Source organism: Chiloscyllium plagiosum, unplaced genomic scaffold, assembly GCF_037043375.1.
Source record: "Chiloscyllium plagiosum isolate Xiang-an unplaced genomic scaffold, Cpla_swu_hap1 HiC_scaffold_18, whole genome shotgun sequence".
NCBI classification, from domain to species: domain Eukaryota; kingdom Metazoa; phylum Chordata; class Chondrichthyes; order Orectolobiformes; family Hemiscylliidae; genus Chiloscyllium; species Chiloscyllium plagiosum.
Window position 1 is genome coordinate 7,355,845 of NW_028270156.1, and position 22,426 is coordinate 7,378,270.

The following is a 22,426-nucleotide window of genomic DNA, read 5'->3' on the forward strand; positions in this document are numbered from 1 at the left end:
GGTGGAGAGCTATAAACTTGTAAATTAACAGAGAAAAGGTGATCCCACAAGTGAATGTTGTCTTAGGATGGCAGTCAAGTAATAACAGGAAATTATATCAGTAAGATGACACCCCTTTTGAGACCAGTACATAATCAGACGTATTTGGTCTAGCCAATTTGAGGATAATCATGTGTAGTTTGTGCATTGTTTACATTTATTCTCTTGTGAGATGTGGATATCGCTGCCTGGACCAGTATTTATAGCCCATTACTAGTTACCCTTCAGAGGTAGGTGGTGGTGAGCTGCCTTCCTGAACCACTGCAGCTCATATGCTATCGCCTCACAACGTTATCAGGGATTTTGACCCAGAAGGAATGGCAATTATATTTCCAAATCAGGATGGTGTGTGACTTGGAGGGATCTTCCCCCACAATCTGCTTGCAGCTCAGAGATACCGCTGTCCATGCACAGGTAGCAAGGGTTAATAATTGGTAACCTCACAGTCTAAGAATAAACAGTAGGCTATTTCGAAATGAGATGAGAAGTTTCTTCACCCAGAGAATGGTGAACCTGTGGAATTCTCCACCACAGAAAATAGTTGAGGCCCACAAATATTTAGTGTTTCCAAGAAGGAATTAGTTAAGGCTAAAGGAATCAAATGGCCTTGGATGAGAGTGAAAACATGGATGATCAACAATCATCATATTGAATGACGGAACAGGCTTGAAGGGCTGAATGGTCTCCTCCTGCTCCTGTTTTCTATGTTTAGCTGTTGGGTGCACAGTAACAGGCCAGAATAAGAAAATAATGAGAATGCTTTGGATGTCAGAGACCTTAAATAAAGACCAAATTATGGAGAAACTTAGCAGGTCTGTGGAGAGAGAAACAAGAGTTAACACTTTGAGTCTGAGATGTCTTCTTTGGAAAAAGTGAGAGATGGCACAGTGATGAAGATTTTACATAGAAATATTTGGAAAGCTCGAAGTGGAACAGAAGGAAAGGTTCGACCCTTTTACCTGACTTTCCCTCCATCTGGACCCCACTTCTGTCTTTTTACCTATTCATAATCCTCTTATCAAGAGCTGTCAGTAAGTTGTTGCTGATCTCAATTTCTCTGCTCCCCCGATCCACTTCAACCTGTCTCCCTCTGAATTTGTTACATTCTGTTCTCTCTAGGTTTTGTCATCAAACATTCTGACAAGACTGAAACTATTATCATCTGATGTACTCAGAGGCTAAATGCTAACTCTTAGACCCTCCCTGTATCTCCACCTGGACCATGACCTTACCGTGAACATCGAGCTATTGTTTCTTGGACTCTCGCTGACTTTGTCTCATGTAGAGTCCTTCCCTTCTCATAGCCTCAAATAGCAGCCTTCTATGTTTTTTCTAAAATCCATAAACTGGATTACCCTGGTAGACCCTTCATTTAGCCTGACTCACTGAACTTGTTTCTTCCTATCTTGATTCTGTTTATTTCTTCCCCTGTTTTGCATTCATGATTCTTCAGGTGTCCTTAGTCATTTCAACCATGTCCTATTTCCTGACACTGGCCATGCCCTTTATGATGGATGTCCAATCCCACTGCACCACCCATCCCCCTGCCACTAAGATCATCTGAGAGCTCACCACAGCATCCTACAATGGATGCCTAAACAGTCCCCATCCTCCACTCCCTCCTCTATCTGGCTGAGTTTCTTCTCTCACCTTTAACTCATCTCTCTTCCTCCAAATCAAACCCATATGGTTATTGGTTCCTACATGGGCCTGTCTTCCTATGTGGTACTTGTAACATTCATTGTTGCAGGTGCCCACAATTTTTTTTTAACAGTACATCACTGACTGTATCAATGCCTTTTCCCACTTACGTCTGGAACTGGATATTTCAGCAATTTTACTTGCAATTTACATCTTTCTCTTACTTTCACCCAGTCTATGCCCGGCCCCACACATCCATGATTTCTCTGTTTCTATTCTTCAGGATAGCTAGACTACTAGTATTTAATATCCAACAGGAAATGCTGGATGAATCAGGACATACAGAACTTGCTAAAAACCAAGTGTGAGGCCTTCAGAGCAGGAGACCCAATCATATACAGTTCAAAGATGTGCAGGCTAGGTGAATTGGCCATGCTAAATTGCCCGTAGTGTTAGGTGCTTTAGTCAGAGGGAAATGGGTCTGGGTGGGTTATTCTTCGGAGGGTCGGTGTGGGCTTGTTGGGCCGAAGGGCCTGTTTCCACACTGTAGGGAATCTAATATAATCTAATATATAAAATATAAGGAATCCAAGTATGACCTTCACAGAGCCATTAAGGCAGCCAAGTACCATAGTGATCCAAACTAGAAACCCAAACAGACACCCGGTGACTATGGCAAGGGCTGAATTACATCACAGGTTCTAAAAAGAGACAGCGCAAGATAGCAGATGATGACACATCCCTCCCAGATCAACTCAATGTCTTCTAAGTTCACTTTGAGCAGAAGTTTGGTGGGGAGGTAACACCTATTCCAACAAGTCCTGACAAACCTAACCCAACAGTCACTGCATCAGAGGTCAGATCAGTTTTCCTTCATGTGAATCCAAGGAAAGCGATGGGACCAGATGGAATACCAGGCCGCGCACTGGAAGCATGTGCAGTTCAACTGGCAGAAATCTTCTTGGACATCTTCAACCTCCCCCTGCAGCAGGCCACTGTCCCTGCCTGTTTCAAGAGGGCAAACATCATCCCTGTGTTTAAGAAGGCTCATGCAGCATGTCTCAATGACTACCGCCCAGTGGCCCTAACTTCAGTGGTCATGAAGTGCTTTGAAAGGCTAGTCATGGCATTAATCAACTCCAGCATCCCCACTACCCTTGAATCACTCCAATTTGCCTATCAGACCAACAGATCCACGTCAGATGCCATATAACTTGCCCTTCACTCCTCCCTCGAACATCTTGACACCAAGAACAGCTACGTAAGAATCCTACTCATTGACTACAGTTCAGCCTTCAACACTATTATCCCCTCGAGACTGATTACTAAACTCAGTGATCTCAGACTAAGCCCCAGTCTCTGCAACTGGATCCTCAATTTCCTGACCCACAGGCCACAGTCAGTCAAGATTGGGGACAATATTTCATCCTCATTAACACTCAACACTGGAGCCCCCTAGGTGTGCGTACTCAGCCCCCTACTGTACTCACTGAATACGCATAACTGCGTCACCAAATATCAGACTAATGCCATTGGTTGAATCTCAGATAGCAACGAATCAGACCACAGATGGGAGGTGGAAGACCTGGAAAGATGGTGCACTGAGAACAACTCAGCTCTCAATGCCGGTAAAGCCAAGGAACTCATTATTGACTTTCGGCGGGATGTTACTCATGCCCCCCTACTCAATAACAGCACAGAGGTGGAACGAGTGGAGAGTGTCAAGCTCCTAGGAGTGGTCATCCACAACAAGCTTTCTCGGACTCTTCATGTGGACGCACTGGTTACAAAGTCCCAACAACATGATGGAGGGTTGTTTTTCAGACTGGAGGCCTGTGACGAGTGGAGTGACACAAAGATCGGTGCTGGGTCCTCTACTTTTTGTCATTTACATAAATGATTTGGATGCGAGCATAAGAGATACAGTTAGTAAGTTTGCAGATGACACCAAAATTGGAGGTGTAGTGGACAGTGAAGAGGGTTACCTAAGATTACAACAGGATCTGGACCAGATGGGCCAATGGGCTGAGAAGTGGCAGATGGAGTTTAATTCAAGGTGCTGCATTTTGGGAAAGCAAATCTTAGCAGGACTTATACACTTAATGGTAAGGTCCTAGGGAGTGTTGCTGAACAAAGAGACCTTGGAGTGCAGGTTCATAGATCCTTGAAAGTGGAGTTGCAGGTAGATAGATAGTGAAGAAGACATTTGGTGTGCTTTCTTTTATTGGTCAGAGTATTGAGTACAGGAGTTGGGAGGTCATGTTGCGACTGTACAGGACATTGGTTAGGCCACTGTTGGAATATTGCATGCAATTCTGGCCTCCTTCCAATTGGAAAGATGTTGTGAAACTTGAAAGGGTTCAGAAAATATTTACAAGGATGTTGCCAGGGTTGGAGGATCTGAGCTACAGGGAGAGGCTGAACAGGCTGGGGCTGTTTTCCCTGGAGCGTCGGAGGCTGGGGTGTGACCTTATAGAGGTTTACAAAATTATGAGGGGCATGGATAGGATAAATAGACAAAGTCTTTTCCCTGGGGTCGGGGAGTCCAGAACTAGAGGGCATAGGTTTAGGGTGAGAGGGGAAAGATATAAAAGAGACCTAAGGGGCAACTTTTTCACACAGAGAGTGGTATGTGTATGGAATGAGCTTCCAGAGGAAGTGGTGGAGGCTGGCACAATTGCAACATTTAAGAGGAATTTGGATGGGAATACGAATAGGAAGGGTTTGGAGGGATATGGGCCGGGTACTGACAAATGGGACTAAATTGGGTCGGGATATCTGGTCGGCATGGATGGGTTGTTCTGAAGGGTCTGTTTCCATGCTGTACATCTCTATGACTCTATAACATCTCTTCTTCCTCAGGCAGTTGAGGAAATTTGGCATGACGGCAAATACCTTTGCCAACATTTATAGGTGCGCCATCAAGAACATTCTGTCTGGATGTATCACTACCTGGTATGGCAACTATATCATTCAAGATCGGAGACGGTTACAGAGAGTAGTGAATTTAGTCCAGACAATCACAAAGGCCAACATGTCAATAAATTAAATTAAATTCAATTATTACAAACCCACCATTGCCTTAACTAAACTTCTTCAAACTGTGCTTTGTATAATGGCTCCATTCCATTATCCCAGTTTCTCTGTCTCTGATGAATCTGTCCCAATGATGCTACCTTTCACACAGGGTGCTTCTGAAAGGGCTTCCTATCATCTTTACTCAATACCCTCCCCAAAATCCCCCACCCCAGGCAATGTGGATTACTTATACTTGTTTCAAACCATCATATTCTTTTCACTGTTCAGAAAGCAGTCTCCTTGATATTGGGGAGACCAAATGCAGATTAGGTGACTACTTTGTGAAAAACGTCCACTGTGTCTATAAACGTGGCCATGACCTTCCAGTTGTTTGTCATTTCAATACATCATCTTACTCTGATGCTGACCTTTCTGCCCTTGGCCTGCTGTGGGGCTCCAGTGAAGGTCAACACAAGCTGGAGAAACCATGCCTCATTTTCCACAGCCTCCAGGACTCAACATTGAGTTCAGCGATAGAGAAAGTGAGGTGTGCAGATGCTGGAGAGTCATCCAGAAAGTGTGGCGCTGGAAAAGCACAGCCAGTCATGCAGCGTCCAAGGAGCAGGTGAGTCGATATTTTGGGCATAAGCCTTCATCAGGAATCAAGCCTTTCTGATGAAGGGCTTATGCCTGAAACATTGATTTTCCTGCTCCTCGGATGCTGCCTGACTGGCTGTGCTTTTCTAGTGCCACACTTTTCGACACTGAATACAACAATTTCAGTGCATGATGTCTGCTCTCCATTTTGATAATTGACTCCCCTCAAATATTATGGTTTTCACTTCTTTCCCTTCAGTCAGGCCTGTATTTTGCTAGTAACACCTGTTATGGATCTGTACCATTTCTCTTTTAGACCAGAAGACCATAAAACATAGGAGCAGAAATTAGGCCATTCAGCCCATTGAGTCTGCTCCAGCATTCAATCATGGCTAATAAATTTCTCAACCCCATTCTCTCGCTTTCTCCCTGTAACCCTTGATCCCTTGGCAATCAAGAACCTACCTATCTCCATATTAAATATACTCAATGACCTGGCTTCCACCGTCTTCTGTGGCAGTGAATTCCATAGATTCACCATTCTCTGGCTGAAGAAGTTTCTCCTTATCTCCATTCTAAAAGATCTTCCTTTTCCTCTAAGGTTATGCCCTCTGGTCTTAATCTCTCCTACCAATGGAAACATCCTCCGAACATCCACTGTCCAGGCCATTCAGTATTCTGTATGTTTCAATTAGATCCCCTCTCATCCTTTTAAACTCCATTGATTATAGTCCCAGAGTCCTCAAACATTCCTCATATGTTAAGCTTTTCATTCTTGTGAACCCTTCTGAACCCACACCAGGTCTGGTACATTCTTCATGAGATATGGGACCCAAAGCTGCACACAATACTTCAAGTGCGGTCTGACCAGAGCCTTATAGAGCCTCAGAAATACATCCTTGCTTTTATATTCAAGTCCTCTCAAAATAAGTGCCAAAATTGCATTTACCTTCTTAACGTTTCTCCATTTGCATTCCCCTTGCCTTTTGATCTATGATACTTTTGATCTTTGAACTACTTTGTCCTTTAACCTTTCCCTGACTTTCCTTTCTGTTTTACTTGCTCCCCCCTAAACTTTGGAACAGCATCGCCTCTTCAGTTCAAAAGAACAGTCATAGTGAACTCAAAATGTTAATTCTGTTTCTTTCTCCACACGTGCTGCCAGACGTGGTGAGTTTCTCTAAACATCATTAGAATTTCAGCCTACAGAACAGGACAATGTTTAAAGTCAACTAAAGTTTAGACCTGGTGTTCAGAGTGAAGTGACTGATCCATTCTTATATTAATTAACACTTTTTTGTGTTCATTGTGATAAATGTAATATATTCTGTCAAACCTGAGGCTGCACATTTGGACCTGGGATGTTCTTCAAGCTAGTTAGGGCTGAAAGACCTTTATATTGATTCTTTTAACCTAGTCTGTAGTCATAATTGACTTCATTCATACAAAAGGTTCAATAAAATCTCAAGGTTTCAGATGTAAGTTTGCTCATTGAGCTGGAAGGTTTGTTTTTAGATGTTATGTTACCATATTCGGTAACATCATCAATGAGCCTCCAGTGAAGCAATGGTGGTATGTCCCACTTTCTGTTTATGTGTTTAGCTTTCTTTGGGTGGGTGATATCATTTCCTGTTCTTTTTCACAGAGGGTGGTAAATGGGATCCAAGTCAATATGTTTGTTGATAGAGTTCCGGCTGGAATGCCATGCTTCAAGGAATTCTTGTGCGTGTCTCTGTTTGGCTTGTCCTAGAATAGATGTGTTGTCCCAGTTGAAATGGTGTCCTTCTTCATCTGTATTTAAGGATACTAGTGAGAGTGGGTCATGTCTTTTTGTGGTGAGTTGATGTTTGTGTATCCTGGTGGCTAGTTTTCTGCCTCTCTGTCCAATGTAGTGTTTTTCTACAGTCCTTTTTTGCAGTTTTACAACAATATTGCATTTTGACTTGATATCAATTTCAGATTTTTGAAAAACTAATTTTAATCAGCTGGCCAGTTGGGATTCAAATCTGTGTCCCAGAGCATTAGTTTAGACAGCAGGATCAGTAGCCTAGGAGAAAATGAGGACTTCCCTGCACCTCCAAATACCTTATCTACTGTGTCCGTTGCTTTCGATGTGGTCTCCTCTACATCGGGGAGACAGGATGCCAACTTGCGGAACGTTTCAGAGAACATCTCTGGGACACACGCACCAAACAATCTCATTGCCCTCTGGCCAATCACTTCAACTCCCCCTCCCATTCTGCCAAGGACATGCAAGTCCTGGGCCTCCTCCACTGCCAAATTCTCGTCACCTGATGACTGGAGGAAGAACACCTCATCTTCCACCTTTGAACCTCCAACCACATGGAATCAATGTCAATTTCACTAGTTTCCTCATCACCCTCCCCCTAACTTATCCCATATCCAACCCTCCAACTCAGCACCACCCTCTTGAACAGTCTTCCCCATCCATCTTCCTTCCCACATATCTGCTCCACCCTCCACTCTGACCTATCACCATCACGCCCCATCTTCATCCATCTATCGCATTCCTAACTACCTTCTCCAGCCCCACCCCACTTCCATTTATCTCTAAGCCCCCTTATGGGCCCCCACATTCCTGATGAAGAGCTTATGCTCAAAACATCTACTCTCCTGCTCCTCGAATGCTGCCTGACCAGTTGTGCTATTCCAGCGCCACACTTGTTGGATCACTAACCTTGTGCCAACATCATACCCAGTGTGCATGAAGGAAATCTTTCAAGAGTCAGTGGACAGTTGATTATCAATAAATTTGGTCCCAAAGCTGACTTGGGTACAGAATTCCAAAGATTCGTCCCCTTTGAGTGAAGACAATTCTCCTTACCTCAGTCTGAAGCAGTTAGAGACATAAAGATTGACAGCATGGAAACAGATCCTTCAGTCCAACTCGTCCATGCTGACCAGATATCCTATATTAATCTAGTCCCATTTGCCAATACTTGGCCCATATCACGCTATACCCTTCCTATTTGTATACCCATCCAGATACCTTTTAAATGTTGCAATTGTATCAGCCTCCATCACTTCCTCTAGCAGTTCATTCCATACATGCACCACCCTTTGGGTGAGAAAGTGACCTTTTAGCTACGAAATGATGGAGCAAGTTTGAGGAGCTGCTTTGCGGGTTTCTGCTTGTTCTAATGTTTAAAGTTTGCATTGCATCACGTAATTATTTTGCATTACACTGATTACAATATACAACCAAACATTGTTATTGTTTGATCATTTGTATGTGAAACAATTGTCTAAGTTACTGCAAATCTAATTTGAAATTGTTTTTAGTTAATTTGAATAAATGCAATAATCTTACATCAACCAATTGATCTTTCTGTTCCTCTTATTACTGTGAAATAAAGATACTTAGGTTGGATGTTGGGAGTCTGTCTTGCACAATTTCACAGAAGACATTATTGGGTCAAGTTCTTTCTATCTTTCAGATTGTGGGTTGCCAGGGCCTGTTCGTAGGTCCCATGTTTTCACGGTGAGAAGTCATAGAATTATAGAATCCCTAGTGTGGAAACAGGCCCTCCGGTCCAACAAGTCCACACTGACCCTTCAAAGGGTATCCCACCCAATCATTCCCCATTACTCTACATTTATCTATGGCTAATGCACCTAACCTACAAACTCCTGAGCACTTTAGTATTGTCAATGCACATCTTTGGATTGCAGGAGGAAACCGGAGCAAACCCACGTGGAAAGATATAGGGAGATACACCACACAGATAGTCACCCGAGGCTGGAATCGAACCAGGGTCACTGGTGCTGTGAGGCAGCAGTACTAATCACTGAGCCACCATGCCTCCCACGGTAAATTTGTGCCTGGATTTTTAAGGCCACGGCTCACTTTAATTTGGCGGATGAATTGCATGTCCTGATGTAACCTGGTGTAATGTCAATTGGCTGTGACACCAGCAGAGATCAGCAAGTAGGTGTTTGGAGAGTGAGGACAGGACCAGATGATGCAAAGACAGGATGGAGTGGGAGGAGCCATGGTCAGAGTTGGCTATGATGTTTTGATCGGACAAGCAGGGAGGAGAGGTGGTGGGGTAGCAAGGTAGGTATGGGATGGGATAAAAATGATAGCAAGAAATGATCTTGAATTAGAACTTAGAACATAGAAAAGGACAACACAGAACAGGCCCTTTGACCCACGATATTGTGTTGAGATTTAATCCTAATGTAAAATATAGTAACTTAACCTACGCACCCCTCAACTCACTGCTATCCATGTGCATGTCCAGCAGTCGCTTAAATTCCCCAATGACTCCGCTTCCATCACCACAGCTGGCAACGCATTCCATGCATTCACAACTCTCTGGGTAAAGAACCTACCTCTGACGTTTCCTTTATACCTTCCTCCTAATATCTTCAAACTATGACTTCTCATACCAGTCAATCCTGCCCTGGGGAAAAGTCTCTGGCTATTGACTCTACCTATTCCTCTCATTATTTTATACACCTTGATCAGGTCTCCTCTCTTCCTCCTTCACTCCAGAGAGAAAAGTCCGAGCTTATTCAACCTTTCTTCATAAGGCAAGCCCTCCAGCCCAGGCAGCATCCTGGTAAACCTTCTTTGCACCCGCTCCAAAGCCTCTGTGTCTTTCCTATAGTAGGTTGTCCAGTGCTGGACACAATATTCCAAGGGACTTGTAGACCTGCAGCAAAACCTCTCGGCTCTTAAACTCGACTCCCCCTGTTAATGAAAGCCAAAACACCATATGCTTTCTTAGCTGCCCTATCCACTTGGGTGGCAACTTTGAGGGATCTATGTACCTGCACACCCAGATCCCTCTGTTCCTCCACACTGCCAAGAATCCTATCTTTAATCCTATATTCAGCATTCGAGTTTGACCTTCCAAAATGTACCACTTCGCATTTATCCAGGTTGAACTCCATCTGCCATTTCCCAGCCCAGCTTTGCATCCTGTCTGTGTTGCGCTGCAGCCTGCAGTAGCCCTCTATACTATCAACAGCACCTCCAACCTTTGTGTCATCTGCAAATTTACTAATCCACCCTCAACCTCCTCTTCCAAGTCATTTATAAAAACTACAAAGAGCAGAGGCCCAAGAACAGAGCCCTGTGGGACCCCACTCAACACTGTCCTCCAGTCAGAATACTTTCCATCTACAACCACTCTCTGCCTTCTGTCAGCCAGCCAATTCTGAATCCAGATAGCCAAATCTCCCTGTATCCCATACTTCCTGACTTTATGAATGAGCCTAACATGGGGAGCCCTATCAAATGCCTTGCTGAAGTCCATATACACCACATCCACTGCTCGATCGTCGTCAACCTGTCTTGTCACCTCCTCAAAGAACTCAATAGGATTTGTGAGGCATGACCTACCCCTCACAAAGCCATGCCAACTAACATTAATCACACTTTGCTTTGCCAAGTAGTCATAAATCCTATCCCTCAGAATTCTTTCCAAAACTTTGCTGACCACAGACTGACTGGCTTATAATTTCCAGGGATTTCCCTATTACCCTTCTTGAAAAGTAGATGAAGAAACCATATGGGTGGAGATAAATAAAAAGGGCAAGAAGATACTGGTGGAAGTAGTTTATGAGCTTCCAAACAGTCACTTTACAGTCAGACAGAAAATAAGTCAGAAGATTCACTGACAGAACCATCGCTGAAGCAAAGGGCATGGCAAAGGGTCTAAATGAATGTTTTGTTTATCTCTTTACCAAATTAAGAGATGGTGATGACCGCCCAGTTGAAAATGTGGGTGTTGAGTAACTGAACAATATAGTGATAAATAACAAAGAGGTGCTAAAAGGCTGATAGCACTCCGGTAGAGAAGTCACCAGGCCTGGATGAGGTGCATCCTAGCTTGCTGAGAGAGGTAAGGGAGCAAAAAGTGGAGCCATTGACAGAAATTTTCCAGACCTCTCTGAACACAGGATTAGTTCTGGGATTGCAAATATCTCACATTGTTTAAGGTAGGGCAAACGATAACTCAGGAAACTACAGACCTGTCAGTTTGACATCAAGAGTGGGAAAACTGATGGTGGCCACAATATACAATAAGGTAACTATACACTTAGATGAAAATAAGTTAGTACAAGTTGGTCAACATGGCCTTATCAAGGGCAGATCATGTCTGACGAATTGAGTTTTTTGATGAGATGACACAGAGTGTAGTGCTGTGAATGTTTTAAATTTGGACTTTCATAAAGCATTTGCTACATTACAACATGGCAGCTTGGTTAGCAAATTAGACATGTTTTGGATTGATGGGTCTTTGGCAGCATGGATTCAAAGTTGGCTAAAATTAGGAAACAGTATCAGTAGAGATGGGCAATTCTCAGATTGGAGACAAATTGAAAGTAGTGTTCTCCAATGATTGGTGTTGGGACCCTTGCTTTTTCTAATTCATATAAATGATTTGCAAATGGTGTTGAGTGTAAAAATCTCTAAATAGCAGATGATACGAAGCTAAGGAGAATAGTGAATTGTGAGGATGATGCTAAGTGACTTCAGAGGGATATTGACTAGTTGATCAAATGTGTAGACACTTGGCAAATGAATTTCAATGCAAAGAAATATGAGGTTTTGCATTTTGGAGGAAGAAACATAGAGAGACAGTACAGGCACAATGCTACAACATTGAGGGGAGTACAGGAGCACAGGGACCTCAGGGTTCATGTGCATGATTCTCTGAGAGTGGCCAGGCAATGAGAAATAGTTGTTAAAATGACTTATAGGATCCCCAGATTTATAAAGAGAGGCATAGAGTACAAAAGCAAAGAAATAATGCTACATCTTGATAAATCATTTTATTAGAATTTTAGTATTGGGTTCAGATTTAGGCACTTTATTTAAGGAAGGATGTTAAAGCCCTTAGAGTGCAAAGGATATGTACAAGAAAGATACCAGGAATGAAGGATGTTAGATGAGCCAAATTGGGCTTCTTGTCTTTGGAGTAGAAAACATTAAGAGATGACCTCAGAGATGAGGCGTTCAAAACTATGAACAATGTTGACAGAATAAAGAAGAATATTCTGTTTCCACTGGTTGGTATGTCAGTAACCAGGGGTCACAATTTCAAGATTTTCAGCAAGAGAGCTAGGAGTGAGATGAAAAGAAACTTCTTCACTCAGCGAGTTGTTAGGAATTTGGAGAGTCGTGGAGGTGGATTCCACAGGAGGTTTCAAAAGAGAGCTGAATTTGAGGGCTATAAAGATAGGGTTGGAGAATGGGACTTGCTGGGTAACGTTTTGGGATGCTAGTTCAGAAATGGTAGGAGAAATGGCCTCTTTCTGTACTGTAAAATTCTATGATCCTATGGTAGATAATGAGGACATGTCAAAAGGACAGAATATTAATCATGGATGACTTTAATCACATGCAGATTGGAATAGTCAGGTTGGTGACAGGTGACCATGAGGGAGAGTTCATACAGAGGATCCGGTACAGTTTCCTCGAACAACACCTTATGGATCCAACTAGACATCAGGCTGTTTTGAATCTGGCCATGTGTTAATCAGGCAAGTTTAATAAATGATCTCAGACTAAAAGATCCCCTTGGAAACAGTGACCACAGGTAGAATTTCAGATTCTTAGACACGCCACCCAGTCGATGCTGACATTTTCTTTTCTCTCTCTGGCACTGCCCCCCACACCCCACCTGAACAATCTTCTTGCCACAAGCCAAAGTGAGCCCCCATTTGTCCTTAAAGGATTGTCATTGCACCCAGAGGCACAGTAAGTTGACTTAGTGCAACAGAGAAACTTACATTCAGATATCTGTTTTAAGGCCGGTCATCTTGAAAACATCACCATCTGCTGTCCTGTCATCAAACTGCACGTGCCTGAGTACAGCACTGTCAATGCTAGTTCATTCTGATAACTTTGCGAGAAATAGCCAACCTGTGTGTGTTTTTAACTGGTTTTCAAAAGTTTATCCTATTAATAATCCATTATCTTAATTAAAAAGAATGAAAATAACACTTTTATTTTGAAGAAATATCTGAAGAACTTCTTATGTCTCTGAATTTTAATTTATAGCATTATTGTGATCAAATGAATATCTACCATGATTTGGATCATCATCAAACAGCCAAGCAACCAAAATGTTAACTAGTTAACATAGTTTTCAGCCATTTACAAACAAGACTTTGTAGCATGTAGTAGTGGTGTAAGTTCATTGATGCTATAATTTATTTGTAGGTTTTGCATTTGTAACTTGGAATACAAAAGCATTTCCATGATGTGATGAAACGTAGACCTTTGGAAGCGTTGGTCAAGGGGGATACAATTTCTGATCATACCGTACCTTATATAGTAATCTATATAGTAATTGTCAAGTTCAAGGTTTTAATTAATTAACAATAACTAGCATTGTCTTAATGTGGTTTTCCAAATAAGAATCACATTTATACAGAATCACATGTTTATCACATGACAAAAGTTTACTTAAGTGGAATTGTGAATGAAGATGGTGCCTTTTTTTAAATAATGAATTATTGAAACTCATTACGTATTGTATCTCCAACATTTTCTTATTCAAACTGTCTGGCAGGATGCTGGTTGGTCAACTTCATGGTTATGTGTTCAGGGTGGTTTTTCCCAGGACTGTATTTTGATTTTGTAGTGAGGACCAGGAGTGCGTTCAGGGGTATTCAGTATAGTAACGAGTATTTGGTTGATTTCTGGTTAAATGGCTGCAGACTTGTGTTTGGACAACACAGTGGAAACATCCAGCCTGTGAGGGAGAAAACATCTCAATCTCTTTCCACATTCCTTTCTCGAAAGGAAAAGTGTTAAAACCAGCCTAGAGACACTATAAGAGTGACTCCTCAGCCAGTGAGAGTAGTTTGAGTTTCCACAACCTTCTGTCCACATCAACAAGCAGAAAGGAACTAGAAGGGGCTGATGGAAAACATTACAGTGACACCTGTGATCTCAACTGGTAACAGAACTGTACTTCACTGATTTTTGCTTTGTTTTCAATACACCTGTAATAATGGTAACTTGCCTCTTTGTATCTGTTTGCATGTGTTTGGGAGGTTTTATTGAAAGGGGTAGAAGTTATATTTTCAGATGTCAATAAAGTAGTCCTATTTTTGCTTTTAGCAGATCATAATCAAATAGCTATTTTTCTTGTTAAGAAGAGGAAACCCTTGTGCATTTTCATTTAACTTGGGTCTGTCAATCAGGTAAATTGCAGACTTTGTGTAGAATTATTAAATTGTTTCACATTTGTGATAACTCTGGAATAATGGGCCTTTATTTTCAGTGCACTACCCCAGTGAGCCAGAATATTCAGTAAATTTTCTGCCTGGAATTCAAATTCATAATATTGGGAGGGGGAAGAACAATAATATTTGCTATTTATCATGGTGACATCAATCATTTTCCTCTTTTATGTGCAAGCTGCAAAATGTCAGATTAATATTCTGGCTATTGCCTTCCATTCTGAATGATAACAGATTGTTGGAGCTCTGGAGAGTTCACAGAATTACACTAACACTCTTCACTCTGCGTTGGTGCTAGTTCTCTCCATTAGCTCCAATCCTAATCTCACCGTGCTGACCTGCTTCCCAGTCTTAAACTTGACCTACCCTAGTCCTGGCTAGAATGAAGATGATTGGAAGGGAAGTTGCCCAATCACACCCAACCCTCGCCGCTCTAAGTTATTGAGAATTATTCACACATGCCTTGTATTTGTGCGATTAACAAGTTCTTCATTCATTAACTATTCTTCATTCACTCCATTCTGCTGAAGACAAGGACTCTCAATTAAATGTGAGGTGATGCACTTTGGAAGTAGGGAAAAGGGAATACTCAATGAATAATAGAACACTTTAAGCTCAGAGGAATCTTGGGGTGCTTGTCCACTGATCCCCGAAGGCAGCAGGACAGATTAATAGAGTGGCTCAGAAGGCATACAGAACACGTCTTTCTCAAATATAGAATAGATATAAGGGCAGGGTGGTTATGTTAGAGCTGTAAAAACATTAGCTAGGTGATGATTGTAGTACTGTGTGCAGTCTGGCCTCTGTACAAAGGGAAGGATGTGATTACACTCGAGGAAGTGCAGAGGAGATTCATTATGATATTGTCTGAAATGGACCATTTTTGCTTTGAAGAGAGGCTGGATAAATCCATTTTTTTAGAGCAGAGAGAAGGTTGAGGGGACCTGATTTGAAGTCTGTAAGACAATGATGGGTTTGGACAGGGTGAATAGAAAGCAGCTGCTCCTCTTTATTGAAGGGTCAATAAGAAGAGGGCACAATTTAAGGTGAAAGGTAAGATGTTTTGAGGGGATTTAAGATCAATATTTTTTAAACCCAGAGGGTGATGGGAATCAGGAATGCACTGCCTGGGAGGGTAATTGAGATGACAAACCTCAAAACCTTTTTAAAGTTAATGGATAAACACTTGAAATGTCATAACATTCAATGCCGTGGGCCCAGTGCAGGAGAGTGGGATGAACCTCAGTAGGAATGAGGATAGCTTTTGCTGGGACAGATTCAATGGGCCGAACAGCCTCTTCTGTATTGTGTAATTCAGTAGTCCAACTTCAGCATTTGGTAACCAAAGTCATGTCACACCATTCAAATTCTTAAATACTGACCTGGTCTTTCCAATACAGGCTCCAGGTATACATTCCACAACTCACCATCCTGAGCGTGAGAATTTACAATTGTCACTTGAGCCCGCAGTATGGTGCTTTTATGCGCACTGGTATCTACGTGTGGTTAATACACAGAGCACTGTTCTTTACACCTGCCACAAATCCAAAGAATATTTCTTAGTGCAATGCCTTGATCAATCAGAGTTAAGTTGCCTGATTTAAAATTCAAATAAAACTTAACAGTGAACTGTCAATCAGCACCTAACTGCAATCTCCATTGCAGTGCATCGTTCAACGGTGGTGTCTCCACTCTACAAGTCCACTTGTCAATCAATCATCAGTCTTCTTCCATACAGCAAGCTGTTATCTTCCCTTTAGTTTGGTATTACTTGTGAATTGTCTTGATGAGTGCTTTGGCAAAATATGTCTTTTCCTCAGCAAATTCTACTTTTTTTTTCTAAAGAGGTTCTCATGCTTACAGCTCTAAAATACATCTTCACTGGTTAAAGCCAAAATTTATTAAGGCCGCAGGAGGTTTTGCAATTTTGTGTTTTAATGATCATGTTCACAAATTTCAAAAATAAAATATTCCTGTGATGCTGGGATTGCACTCTGAGAACGGATTGTGGATACTTGGCCTAGATTCACAAGAGTAGGTGTACCCAAAGTAGGGGGAAGGATCCAAGTGGGATCATGAGCTGAAGGTTGGGGTATGAACTCTGAGCAAGTAATGGTCCTGTGTGGACCTCTCATTGAGTTATTAAAGCTGTGCTCATTTTCTGATAGACTCTACTCTCTTAGTCCTTACAGAGGGGTCACTACAAGTTTCAAGCCTCAAAACAGCTTCATAGTGGGAAAGGGTTTGGGAAGTACTGCACTAGAGTTTAGAAGAATGAGAGGTTATCCCAGTAAAACTTAGAACATTTCTACAGGGTAGATACAATAAGAATGCTTTCCCTGGCTGGGACTGGGGAACTAGAGTCAGAGAACATAGTCTCAGATTTACAGATAAGCCATTTAAGACTGAGATGAAGAGGAATTTCTTCACTCAAAGGTAAATCTCTATTCCAAAGAGCTGTGGAAGCACAATCACTGAGAATGTTGAAGATATAGATTAATAAAAGGGAGACAGTGATGTTGTGATAATATCATTGGACTAACAATTCCAGAAGCAAATGCAGTGGGGCAAAGGTTCAAATCCCACTATGGCAGCTGATGGAATTTGATTTCAGTTTTGGAACTGAAGCCTGGTTTTGTTGCTGCTGGCGAAAAATTGTCAAAAATAAAATCTGGTTCATTACCAGATCTGGCCTACACGTGACTCCAGACCTTCACTCAGAGGGCGATTAGGGATATGGGACAAATATTGGCTTTAACAGCAAAGCCCACATCTGGTGAAAGAATAAGACATTAGATTTCTCGGTATTGGAGACATCAAAAGGGCATGGAGATGGTGAGGTATGGACAGACCACAATCAAGTTGAATGGTGCCACAAGCCTGAATGGCCTACTTCTTCCACCCATTTCCTACAGGAACCAGTTGTAGAAATGTTTTAATTTTTATACTTTGATACTCTTTGATACTGAATGTTTTTATCGATTATTTGCTTCCTTGAACTTAGAAGAAACTCTTGCAAAAAATACTTCAAAACTTTTTGTACATAATCCAAATGTTCATCAAACATTTAAAAAGTGGAACCTGATTTGAAGATGATATTGAACATGAAACGTGCGCGTTCTGTTCTGAAAATGGGTGAACAGTATTTGCTGTGATTGGAGAGTAGGAGAAAGTGAGGACTGCAGATGCTGGAGATCAGAGCTTAAAAATGTGTTGCTGGAAAAGCGCAGCAGGTCAGGCAGCATCCAAGGAGCAGGAGAATCGACGTTTCGGGCATAAGCCCTTCTTCAGGAATGAGGAGGGTGTGCCAGGCAGGCTAAGATAAAAGGTAGGGAGGAGGGACTTGGGGGAGGGGCGTTGGGAATACGATAGGTGGAAGAAGGTTAAGGTGAGGGTGATAGGCCAGAGAGGGAGTGGGGGCGGAGAGGTCGGGAAGAAGATGGCAGGTCAAGAAGGCGGTGCTGAGTCCGAGGGTTGGGACTGAGAAAAGGTGGGGGGAGGGGAAATGAGAAAGCTGGAGAAATCTGCATTCATCCCTTGTGAGAGTGCTGAGTTGCGATTAGAACAACTGAATTAAAAAAAAACTGCAATCTCAGAGCAACCGACAAAATTGGAAACACACTTTTACATTATCCCTTTTATTTTGTTTAGTCCAGCAGACGGAGTAATCCTCAATTATAACTTTTTATTGTTGTACACTTGCATCCAGATGTGGTTTTCAGAAATTGAAATTGCTTGCTCTTTCAAAACTTGATTATCTGAAGATATATCTACACTTTTCTTTGCAAAAATATACTTGGAGTATTGTGTAAGCAGGAAGGCCACCTGACCAAGGAATATAAAGAGGCCAAAAACTGTAATCTGTGCGGAGAGGCGGGCCACATGTACAAGGCCTGCCCAAGACGAGGGGCCGCCACCTATGCACAAATGGCCAGAGGTGGCAACACGAGCCTTGGACCTCATAAGACCAGCAAGGTACCACCAAACAGCATGGGAACGGTGTCTGGTGGCACCCAGAAGGAAGGGCAGGCAGTAGCGGAGCAGACGGCAGACAGCAGGGAGGTGCAGCAGCCGATCCAAGCTCCTTCAAGACAAACGGAGGAAATGGAAGAGGATGGAACAAAGGAGGCAGAGGATTGGATTACTATCAAAAGCAGGAAGAGGAAACCTCGCCAAGCCCCCAAAGCCACCCAGCAAAGGGGGAAGCGACACCTACATGACGAGGATACAGGCAGCTCTTCCGACGGTGAGGGCGGGCGCAAGGAGGGTTGTCACCAGAGGAAGAGACAGAGCACCGTGGGGAGAAAGGAGGGCAGCACTGCCCAAACAGGAAAAGACGATCCCTCTGAGGGGATGGGTAAAGGCCTCCCCCCACCCGATGAGAACCAAGAGGTACTCACCGGCCCACAGCTCCAGGTAACTGGGATCAGCGGTCCTGTGACAGCCCCGCTGTCAGATGGAGAACTGGACTGTGTGGAGCCTGGGCCCGACCCGAAGACATCAGAGCGGGGAAATGGCCCCAGCATGGAGCCGGACAGCTACCTCAGCCCTGGGAGGGTCCAGCAGTTTGCTGTCATCATGGGGATGCACACAGCTACTCCAGAGAGGCAAGGCCAGTAGCAAATGGACACTGGTAACTTTGTAAACTGTTAAAATGGGGAAAAGAATTGCCAGCATCAATGTGTGTAGCATCAAATCAGCTACACGATGTGTTTCTACGATGGCCCTGGCCAACGTTAAAGCTGACGTCCTGTTTCTGCAGGAGTGTGGGATACTGCACCTCAGCCGCTACAGGAGATGGTCGAGCTTGTGGGCCCATGGGCCGTCAGCTTGGTCGGGGGGCAATGATAGCCGCGCCTCCGGCCTGGATATCCTGTTTTGAGGAGGCAACTTCACCATCTCCGAGGTTAACGAGGTGTTGGGCAGGCGCCTCCTCGTCGCCGACGTCATGTACAGGAATGCTCCCCTGAGACTGATTAATGTGTACGCCCCAGTGGGTAAGATGGAACGGTTGGCGATCCTGCAGCAGCTTCCACTGTTGCTGGCTACATCCAGGCCGGTCATTTTGGCCGGAGACTTCAACTGTATCATTGATGCAGATGGACGATCCGGCGGGGGGGACAGTAAACTGGACACCACGTCCAGAGCCCTGATGGACACGGTAAAAGATGCCAAGCTGCGCGATGTTTCAGCGCCCCTGCAGATGGAGCGCAGCATAGATACACCTGGTCACGGGCAGATGGGTCTATCCGCTCAAGGATAGATTACCTGTTTGTGTCCTGAACGCTCTCGGTCAGATCTACCGACGTCAAGCCGGTGTTCTTCTCTGACCACTGCCTCCTGCTGGCCGACTGTCACCTACAGGAGGAGCAGTGGGCTGGTAAGGGAATGTGGAAGCTGAACATAAAGCGGTTGACCCCGGGAAACATTGAGGAGCTCTAGAGGGACTACGCAGGTTGGAGAACCGCGAAGCCCCTCTTTGAGTCCCCAGCGGACTGGTGGGAAACAGTAAAAGGGAACATCAAGAGGTTCTTCATCCTCAAAGGTGTTCAGGAGGCGAGAGAGAGGCGGGGAAAACTGTCCCAGCTCCAGGAAAGTATGCAGAACCTGCTCCTACTGCAGACGATGGGGGTCGATGTCACGGAGGACCTCCAGAAGGTGAAGGGCCAGCAAGCCTCGCTCTTTGCCTCGGAGGCCTCCAAGATAATCTTCCGGTCCAGGGTCCGCTCGGTGGAGCAGGACAAGACGTGTTCACGTTTCTTCTTCCAGAAGGTGCACAAAGAGAGCTCCGTGCTCAGCAGCCTGAAGGAAGAAGATGGCTCGCTAACGTCATCTCAGGCTGACATCATGAGGATCAGCAAATCTTTTATGCCAGTCTGTATGACACGAAGCTGACCAACAGTGCGGCCTCCCAGTCGTTCCTGTCCTCTATCATGGAGGTCTTAGATGACAGAATACAGGAGAGGCTGGACCAGCCGCTATCTCTGGATGAGCTGACCAAGGCCCTCGAGTCCTTAGAAAAGAATAAAACTCCCGGAAGCGACGGCTTACTGGTTGAGCTCTATTCCGCTCTGTGGGACTTGATTGGCCAGGACCTGCTGGAGGCGTATGTCAGTATGCTTCGGGCAGGTACCATGAGTGGATCCATGAGAAAAGGCATCATCACCCTCATCTACAAACGGAAGGGGGAGAGGTAGGAACTCAGAAATTGGAGACCAATCTCACTGTTGAATGCGGATTACAAAATTCTGTCAAAGGTAATCGCCAACCGGGTCAGGTCTGCTCTGGGGTCGGTGATTCACCCTGACCAAACCTGTGCTGTGCCGGGCAGGAAGATCGCTGAGAGCCTCGCACTCCTCAGGGATACGATCGCCTACGTGCAGGACAGAGGGTTGGACACCTGCCTGATCAGCCTGGACCAGGAGAAAGCTTTTGACAGGATATCACACAGATATATGAGAGATGTTCTCTCCAAAATGGGCTTTGGGGAGGGAATCTGCAATTGGATCAGACTGCTCTACACCAACATTGTCAGTGCAGTCTCAATCAATGGGTGGGAATCAGATAGCTTCCCAGTCAGATCTGGAGTCAGGCAGGGATGCCCTCTCTCTCCTGCCTTGTTTGTGTGCTGCATAGAGCCATTTGCCGAGTCCATCAGGAAGGACGCGAGCCTGAGAGAGGTGATTATTCCTTGCAGCGGGGGCCTGCAGATTAAGGCCTCCCTGTACATGGATGATGTTGCCATTTTCTGCTCGGATCCGCTGTCCGTGCGCAGACTCATGTGCATTTGTGACCAGTTCGAACGGGCCTCGGGGGCCAAGGTAAACCGAGGCAAGACCGAGGCCATGCTCTTCGGGAACTGGGCCGACCAATCCTCCATCCCCTTCACCGTCAGGACTGACCACCTGAAGGTGCTGGGTATTTGTTTTGGGGGGGCTGGGGCGTCCACCAAGACCTGGGAGGAGCGGATCAGGAAGGTGAGACAGAAACTAGGCAGATGGGAGCAACGGTCGCTCTCCATCGCGGGTAAAAACCTGGTCATCAGGTGTGAGGTACTCTCAGTATTGTTATACGTGGCACAGGTCTGGCCTATCCCCAGAACCTGTGCTGCCGCAGTCACCCGGGCCATCTTCCACTTAGTGTGGAGATCAAAGATGGACCGGGTCCGAAGAGACGTAATGTACAAAGACCGGTGCAATGGGGGAAAAAACACACCCAATGCCACCCTCACCTTGATGGCCACCTTTGTGTGTGGCTGCGTCAAGCTGTGCGTGGATCCCCAGTACGCAAACACCAAGTGTCACTACGTACTGAGATTCTACCTGTCCCCGGTGTTGCGAAGGATGGGCCTGGCCTCGCTGCCGCGGAACGCTCCGAGTAGTTGGACTGTTCCGTATCACCTGTCCTTCCTGGAGAAATTTATGAAGAAAAACACTTTTGACCACAAGTCCATCAGGAAGTAATGTCCTTGAGACCCTTCGGGAAAAGGAGAGGGTGGATCCTATCGAGCGGTTCCCTGAGCAGACTGTCAAAGCCATTTGGCAGAATGCCTCATCGCCTGAACTTTCCAACAAGCACCAAGACATGGCTTGGCTGGTGGTGAGAAGGGCTCTGCCTGTGAGATCCTTTATGCACGCCCGGACTCTCTGCCGCACCGCACGCTGCCCTCGAAGTGGCTGCGGGGGGGACGAGACTGTCACACACCTCCTTCTGGAATGTGCCTATGCAGAGGAAGTCTGGAGAGGAATGCAGTGGTGTTTGTCGAGGTTCGTCCCGAGCAGCGCCGTGACGCGGGACTCTGTGCTCTACGGCCTGTTCCCCGGGACACACACCGAGACGAACATCAACTGCGCCTGGAGGATCATCAACTCGGTGAAGGACGGTGTCTGGGCGGTCCAAAACC